The sequence below is a fragment of the Leucoraja erinacea genome, chromosome 19 (assembly GCF_028641065.1).
Source record: "Leucoraja erinacea ecotype New England chromosome 19, Leri_hhj_1, whole genome shotgun sequence".
Lineage (NCBI taxonomy): Eukaryota > Metazoa > Chordata > Chondrichthyes > Rajiformes > Rajidae > Leucoraja > Leucoraja erinaceus.
The window spans coordinates 41,548,291-41,556,011 of record NC_073395.1 but is presented as its reverse complement, the minus strand read 5'-3'; the positions used below and the strand labels follow the sequence as shown (position 1 = coordinate 41,556,011).

The 7,721-nt window shown below is 48.7% G+C and overlaps 1 non-coding gene across 1 annotated transcript; it reads left to right on the top strand.

Annotated features, from left to right (window-relative positions):
* Positions 1–7,344: 7,344 nt before the first annotated feature.
* LOC129706583 (U6 spliceosomal RNA) lies at positions 7,345–7,451 on the top strand. The gene has a single exon (XR_008725078.1). It is a non-coding gene; the product is annotated as a U6 spliceosomal RNA (small nuclear RNA).
* The last annotated feature ends 270 nt before the right edge of the window (positions 7,452–7,721 follow it).

Sequence of the window (7,721 nt, the reverse complement as noted above, 5' to 3'; positions counted from 1 at the left end):
ATATGGGATTGGATCGTGAACTTTCTGACGGAGCGACCGCAGGCAGTGAGACTGGGCCCGCACCTGTCCTCCACTATCACCCTGAGAACCAGCACACCACAGGGCTGTGTACTAAGCCCCATGCTCTACTCCCTCTTCACTCACGACTGTGTTCCTACATTCGACACCAACACCATCATGAAGTTTGCAGACGACACAACAGTGATTGGATTGATCACCAATGGTGGTGAAACAAAATACAGAGCGGAGGTGCAGAACCTGGCGGACTGGTGCGCACGTAACAACTTGTCACTAAACACTTCCAAGACCAAGGAGCTGGTTATTGACTTCAGGAGGTCCCATAATGGAGAATACACCCCAATCTCCTTTTACGGGGAAAGTGTGGAGAGAATGTCCAGCTTTAAATTTCTGGGCACTCACATTTCAGAGGACCTCACATGGTCCACCAACACCGCTGCGCTGGTCAAGAAGGCACAGCAACGACTGTTCTTCCTGAGGACATTAAAAAAGACTGGTCTGCCCCAACAGTTGCTGACAACGTTCTACCGCTGCACCACAGAGAGCATATTAACGTATGGCATCTCTGTGTGGTATCTCAGCTGCACGGAGGCGGAGAGGAGAGCTCTTCAGCGCGTCATCCACAGAGCGCAGAGGGTTATTGGGGCACAGCTACCAGCCTTGGAGGGCATCTACCACACACGGTGCCTCAGGAAGGCCGTCAGCATCCATAAAGACTCCTCACACCCCGTAACGGACTGTTCGAACTACTTCCCTCCGGCAGACGTTACAAGGCCTTCTACGCCCGAACCTCCAGACTCAGGAACAGCTTCATTCCCAGAGCTATAGCGGCTCTGAACCGGCCCTGCTGAGTGCCCCCCATCCCCCCTGGACTGTCTCCCTCGGATGGTCACGTCACACAGCTTATTTATTTATTTTACTTCGGAGTCACGTGAGTGACTACGTGAAGAACCCCGCCAGGACGCATGCGTGTCATATCGTTACACGCATTGCAACGAGTCACAGCAAAGGGAACAACGTTCCCCTTAGCGGCAGAATTTGAAAGCCGGGAACAGCAGGTAAGGAGACTCTGCATTCCTTCCACTTACCTTACAGGTGGAGACATGGACCAGATCCACGAAGGCTGCGGAACAGCTGGCGGGGGAGAACCGCGGAGTTGCGGGCAGCCAGCAGCAGCAGCCAATGGCACGCCAATCTCCCGTAATGGGAACAGCTGTGCACGACTTCGCTCCCACGGCCGGGGGGTAGAGCGAAGCAAAAAACTAACAGAGTCGTTGACTCCGATGAGTCCGACTCTGAATAGCCGCGAGCGGCCAGTGCCTGTGAGCATTGGGGCCGGTTGGAGCGGCTGGGAGCGGGGAACAAGAGCAGCCGCAACGGCCAGTGCCCGTGAGCATTGGAGCCGGTTGGAGCGGCTGCAGGAACTGGAGCAGGAGCGACTTCAGGAGCAGCCACGACGGCCAGTGCCCATGAGCATTGGAGCCGGTTGAAGGGGCTGCAGGAACTGGAGCAGCTGCAAGTGGCCAGTGCCCGAGAGCATTGGAGCCAGTTGGAGTGGCTGTTGGAGCAAATACTCCAAAGTGACAGGCTCCGGGAGATGGAGACTAGTCACAGGGGGCAGCTAGTAAGTCCTACAGCAGTACCTCTTGTAGGGCTGCACAATGTTTCTCCCTCATCAGAGGGGAGTACAGGGGGTCAATTCTGGGCTGACCCTGAAGAGGGGTGCAGAACATACCCCTAGTGCACATGGGGTGCAAGAAAACCTATTGGATATGGTGTCCCAGTTTATTCAACCCGACCAAACTGGCCAAAACCTGGAACCTAAAATAGCTGCAAGTATCGACTATTTGTCATTCAACCAGCTATAAGGACAGGCATTATTGGACACCACAGCAAGACACTTACCACCAGGGAACTGCAAAACACTGAATGTTCCCAGTGTCAACCAGTGTATTTGAAAAAATTTCGGAGCCTCAATCAGAGCCAGGGACTTGAAACTACAAAAAGTTCTGAAAGTCCTAACAGCGGGAATTACGGTTTTTGCCCGCACGATAAACGAAAAAGACATGACACAAGATCACCAGGATGCACTGGCTTTATTTTGCAACTCCCAATACGAGTAAACAGCATTAGGAAGAAGTGCCATCCAACCGGCTTTAGACCCTAATTTGCAGGCCTGTGCAAACCTGGAACCTCCAAACCACCAATATAACAATTTAACCATATAACCATATAACAATTACAGCACGGAAACAGGCCATCCCGGCCCTACAAGTCCATGCCGAACAACTTTTTTTCCCCTTAGTTCCACCTGCCTGCACTCATACCATAACCCTCCATTCTCTTCTCATCCATATGCCTATCCAATTTATTTTTAAATGATACCAACGAACATGCCACCACCACTTCCACTGGAAGCTCATTCCACACCGCTACCACTCTCTGAGTAAAGAAGTTCCCCCTCATGTTACCCTTAAACTTCTGTCCCTTAATTCTGAAGTCATGTCCTCTTGTTTGAATCTTCCCTATTCTCAAAGGGAGAAGCTTTGTCCACATCAACTCTGTCTATCCCTCTCATCATTTTAAAGACCTCTATCAAGTCCCCCCTTAACCTTCTGCGCTCCAGAGAATAAAGACCTAACTTATTCAACCTATCTCTGTAACTTAGTTGTTGAAACCCAGGCAACATTCTAGTAAATCTCCTCTGTACTCTCTCTATTTTTGTTGACATCCTTCCTATAATTGGGCGACCAAAAATTGTACACCATACTCCAGATTTGGTCTCACCAATGCCTTGTACAATTTTAACATTACATCCCAGCAACTTTTGGAGGCAACTTATCAAAACAGGTAAAAGAACTTGACGAAGACGGTAAAACCCTGGGGCTCATTAAAGCAACCTCTAAAAACTACTTTGGCCAGGAAAATGCACCCCTACGCACCACCAGTCGGCCAAGACAAACTGGTGAAAACTCAAAGGCCAGGAACACTCAACATCAGTCTTTTTAAGCCACGGCCCAGACCGGCCTTCCTGGGGAATGCGCTAACCCTCAACACCAACCCAACTACTGATCCAGACACCGGCGCCTCAACGTCCATGGAGGATGCCGAAAAAGTAACAAACCTACCAATAGTAACCATGGAGGTAGGTGGGTCTGGTTCCTTACGAGGTTGGTGGGAGATTACAATTCTATCTGGATGCATGGAATAAATTAACTACCGACACTTATATTTTCAGAAGTATAGGGTTATACCATAGAATTTATACAAAAACATAATCCTCCAGATCAGCATGTACCGAACCGAATGTTCATGCTTACAGGCAAAGAAAAATCAAAAGCGCATGCTGAACTAGAGTGGCCATATAAAAAAGGAGTAATGGAGGAAACCCAACATGAATCACAGGAATTTGAGTCCAAAATCTTTATCAGAAACAAAATGGTGGTTGCCGCATCATCATAGATTTGACTAATTTGAATACTTTCGTACAATATATTCATTACTAGATGGAAACCTTTGTTACTGCTAAGCAATTCGGTAGGCGGCGCGACTCTCGTCAGCAGCGGCCTCTGCAGCCCGTCTGTGTTTTTATTATTTTTTGTCCATGTTTTTATGTAGTTTTTGTTATTTTTTGTTGGGGTGTGTGTGTGGGGGGGGTGGGGGTGGGGTGGGAGGGAGGGGTAACTTTTAATCTCTCCCCTGCACGGGAGACCTGACCTTTTCTTTGTCGGGTCTCCGTTGTCGTTGGGGCTGCAATGTGGAGCGGCCTCCAACAGGAAGTCCGGGGGCTCTGGTGCCGACTACTCACCTCACCGTCACGGAGCTGGCCGAGTCCGGAGCGGGTGGAGCGGTGGTGGAGCGCTGCTGCTGCCCGACCTCCGGAGATTCGGAGGCTGCTACTGTGGGTCTGGCGGACGGCGGCACCGGGAGCCCGCGGGTCCCTGGAGGGAGACCACTTTTCAGGGCTCCCGCAACGGCGACTTCTCCAGCCTGAGTTGCAGGGTCAAAGAGCTCCTGGAGCGGGGCCTCACAGCACCGCCCCACGTGGCTTGGAATGGCCGCGGGACTCTGCGAGCGCACGCCGGGGGCTCCAACACCAAGACCTGGTGTGCGACCTTGCATCACCCGGCGTGGCTTTAATGGGCGCGGGACAATCGCCATCGCCATCGCCAGCCGGGGGCTTTGACTTTGACTCTGACATGGGGGGGGGGGGGGGAGAGAGTGCAGTGGAGAGGTACTTATTTTGGCCTTCCATCACAGCGATGTGATGGATGTTTATGTAAATTATGTTGTGTCTTGGGTCTATTTGTTTGTAATGTATGGCTGCAGAAACGTCATTTCGTTTGGACCTCAAGGGCTCCAAATGACAAATAAATTGAATCTTGAATTGATTTCCTAGGTTACTACATGGCAAGCATCATTTAAAAGATGCTTACTATACAGTACCCATTAGAGGTGACCACAGATGTTATTTAACACAATGGATCATCTGGGGTTCACCCTTAACACAGTTCACTTGTCAGTGACTTTGCCAAAAGAAAAGGTTACAACCTTCATGGAGGCTTGCAGCAAAATCATTGACATCACAAAACCATCCATCAGACTGGTGGCAAGAATAATTGGCATTATAGTGGCTGCGTTTCCAGCCACACAAATCGGACCTTAACATTATCACAAATTACAGAGGGCTAAAATACAAGCACTCAAAAATTATGGTGGTTATTTTGATAGACCAATGAAGCTACCAACAGAGGCCATAATGGAACTAAAATGGTGGAAAGATAACATTAGGCATTGTTCCAATCCAAACATTATCAGCTACCCGTCTATGAAACTACAAACTGATGCCAGTGCACTTGGATGGGGTGCTACCAATTCCATCTCCAGCTGTGGGGGAGATGGAATGCACAGGAGGCATCATTATTACAAACACTGGGCATAAACTACCTGGGAGTGTTAAGTGCATTCCATGGCCTTAAGTCATATTGTTCTGGATTAAATCACCAGCATGTTAGACTACAAATTGACAACACCACCGTGGTAGCATATATCAACCATATGGGTGGAAACAAATCGACATCATGTGACAATCTGGCCAACACAATTTGGCAACAGTGCATCCAGAGAGAGATATTTGGATATCAGCTACCTACTTACCAGGTAAACTAAATTTAGTGGCAGACAACAGGTCATGCAAATTCAATGAAACCACTGAATGGATGTTGGATAAAAATGTATTTGCTGAAATTACAGCACGGTATGGAACACCAAATATCGACCTATTCGCATCCAGGCTCACACCAGCTGTCGAATTATGTTCATGGGAACCAGAACCTGGGGCAGTGGCAACAGATGCATTTTCGCTGCATTGGGGGATTGTTTATTTATGCATTCCCTCCTTTCTGCCTCATCAGTCGGGTATTTAGGAATATACAGCAAGACTCCACGTCTGGTATTTTGATAGTACCGGATTGGCCTACTCAACCATGGGTCCCGGTGATACTCGACATGGTATTAGAACCATGCATCACCATCCATCATAGACCTAATTTACTGGTTCATCCCGCAACAAGGGGAAGTTACCCATGTCATAATTATATAAAGCTATTAATTTGTAGAGTTTGAAAGCACCTCTACTACACCTGGGACTGACGGACCGAACAGTGGATATTATTTCAGCGGCCCACAGACAGTCCACCAAAATACAGTACTTGGTGTCATCAAGAAATGGGAAGTATTGTCACAACAATAAACATCACCCACAGATCTATCAACATCCCATCTGTTCTGCAATTCCTGGCAAGCCTCCATTACGATGAGAGGCTCAGTCATAGTGCCATCAACTGCGCCAGAAGTGCTCTGTCAACATACCTGTGGCAAGGAACAGAGCGGCATTCTGTTGGGACACACCCTGGTAACCAAACTCATGAGGGGCATTTTTAATGTTAATCCCCCAAGAATCAGGTACTCCCAAATATGGGATGTGAGCATTGTACTGACCATGTTAAGAAACTGGTCTCCAGCTACAGCTCTGTTCCCACAGAAAGTGACTATGAAAACAGTCATGCTGATGGCCTTGGTCACGGAACATAGGGTCCAGTCACTACAGAAACTAAGGCTGGACAACATGACTATTTCATCTGGAAATTTAACTTTTCACATCAATGAATTAGTCAAACAAAACAGACAGGGGTCAGCAAGCCTAAAAACAGAATTCAGGGCCTACCCGACAGATGATCGTCTCTGTATTGTAACACACTTACTATTATATATGGAGCATATATGAAATTTGTTGGCCGCGGGTTTTCCGGCTTCAGGAGTGCGTTAGCAGGCCCAACAGTGGGTTTTGCTTGTTGAGTCGCGGACAGAACAGTCCGCGACTCCCGAGAGTAAATTGGCCGCGGGGGTTTTGTTGACCGTGGGTTGTACAAGCCATGACCACGATAGTTGGTTGTGGCTGTTGGGCTTGTTATTTCGAGTCTTTGACAGGGAGGTCAGCGACTCCCGAACTGTTTATTTTGGGCGTTAGTGGTTGTTGACCGCGTGTTACACAAGCTACGGTCACAATAGAATCTTGCCGCTGTGGGGCTTGTTGTTTGAGTCACTGACAGGGAGGTCAGCGACTCTCGAAATGTGTTTAAATATGGGTCGCAGGGTTCGCTAGATCACGGGGATACCGGCTACAGTCCGCGGTAACTGAGGAGCCGGTGGCCGTCGGACATTTTGTTAGAGTCACTGGCAGTAGGTCAGTGACTCCCGAGGTCGGGGTGCAGACTGAGCGTGGTGGCGTACCCGACTCATTGAGGCGGGTGGGGGGGGGGGGGGGGGGGGGCCCGACATCGCAGCCCATATGAGGAAACCATGAGGAGCCTGGCCAGGAGTTTCCCTCTGTCATATATGTATGTCCTCACACGTGCGTTATCCTGATATGGTAAGCCATATCAGAAAAGGTCATCAGGGGATTTCAGGGCTGCTTACCAATTCCCTCAGTGGAGAGGAGTACAAGGGGTCAGTGTGTGGCTGACCCCAACCCCAACCCAGGAAGTGAGACGTGGTTTATTATCCTTATGTGTCTATGGCAATAGCATTTTCTGCTATTTCTGTGGAAGTTTCAGGTCTAGGTCCAAGCTGGCCTTCAAGTAGAATTTACAATTCACGCATCCCGGCAGTGATGCCCTCTAAATTAAGGATGTGAATGCAACCTACTTCAGGGGCCTTTGGGCTTGCCTCAAGACCACCGGTAACTATGCAGGTACGTGAGGCTGGTTTTCCTGTAACATGGGTTGTGAGGACCGGCTCCAGTGTATTGGTTTCTAGTGGCATGCAGTGCTCGCTTTCGCAGCACATATTTAAAAAATTGGAACGATACACAGAAGACTGGAGTTGGCCTGTGCAAGGATGACACGCAAATTTGGGAAGCGTTCAAAAAGGGCAGACATTATAGTTGCCATTAGGTCACGTTGTGACTATCATACCAAGACAGGTGATTATCATCTACTCCAATAATAGGAAATGGGAAGCCTTGTTGAGCTCTATTTATCAGTCACCTGTGGGAGTTACACCTGGTGGCGTTATAGTAATTCTGCTCATTAAAGGGACTGTGCACGTTTCTTCCCCAAGACGCCGGATTATTCATATTAAACGTAAATAAATCCCAGATTTACTGGGATGGGCGTCTTCATAATGTCTTTGCCTATGACATA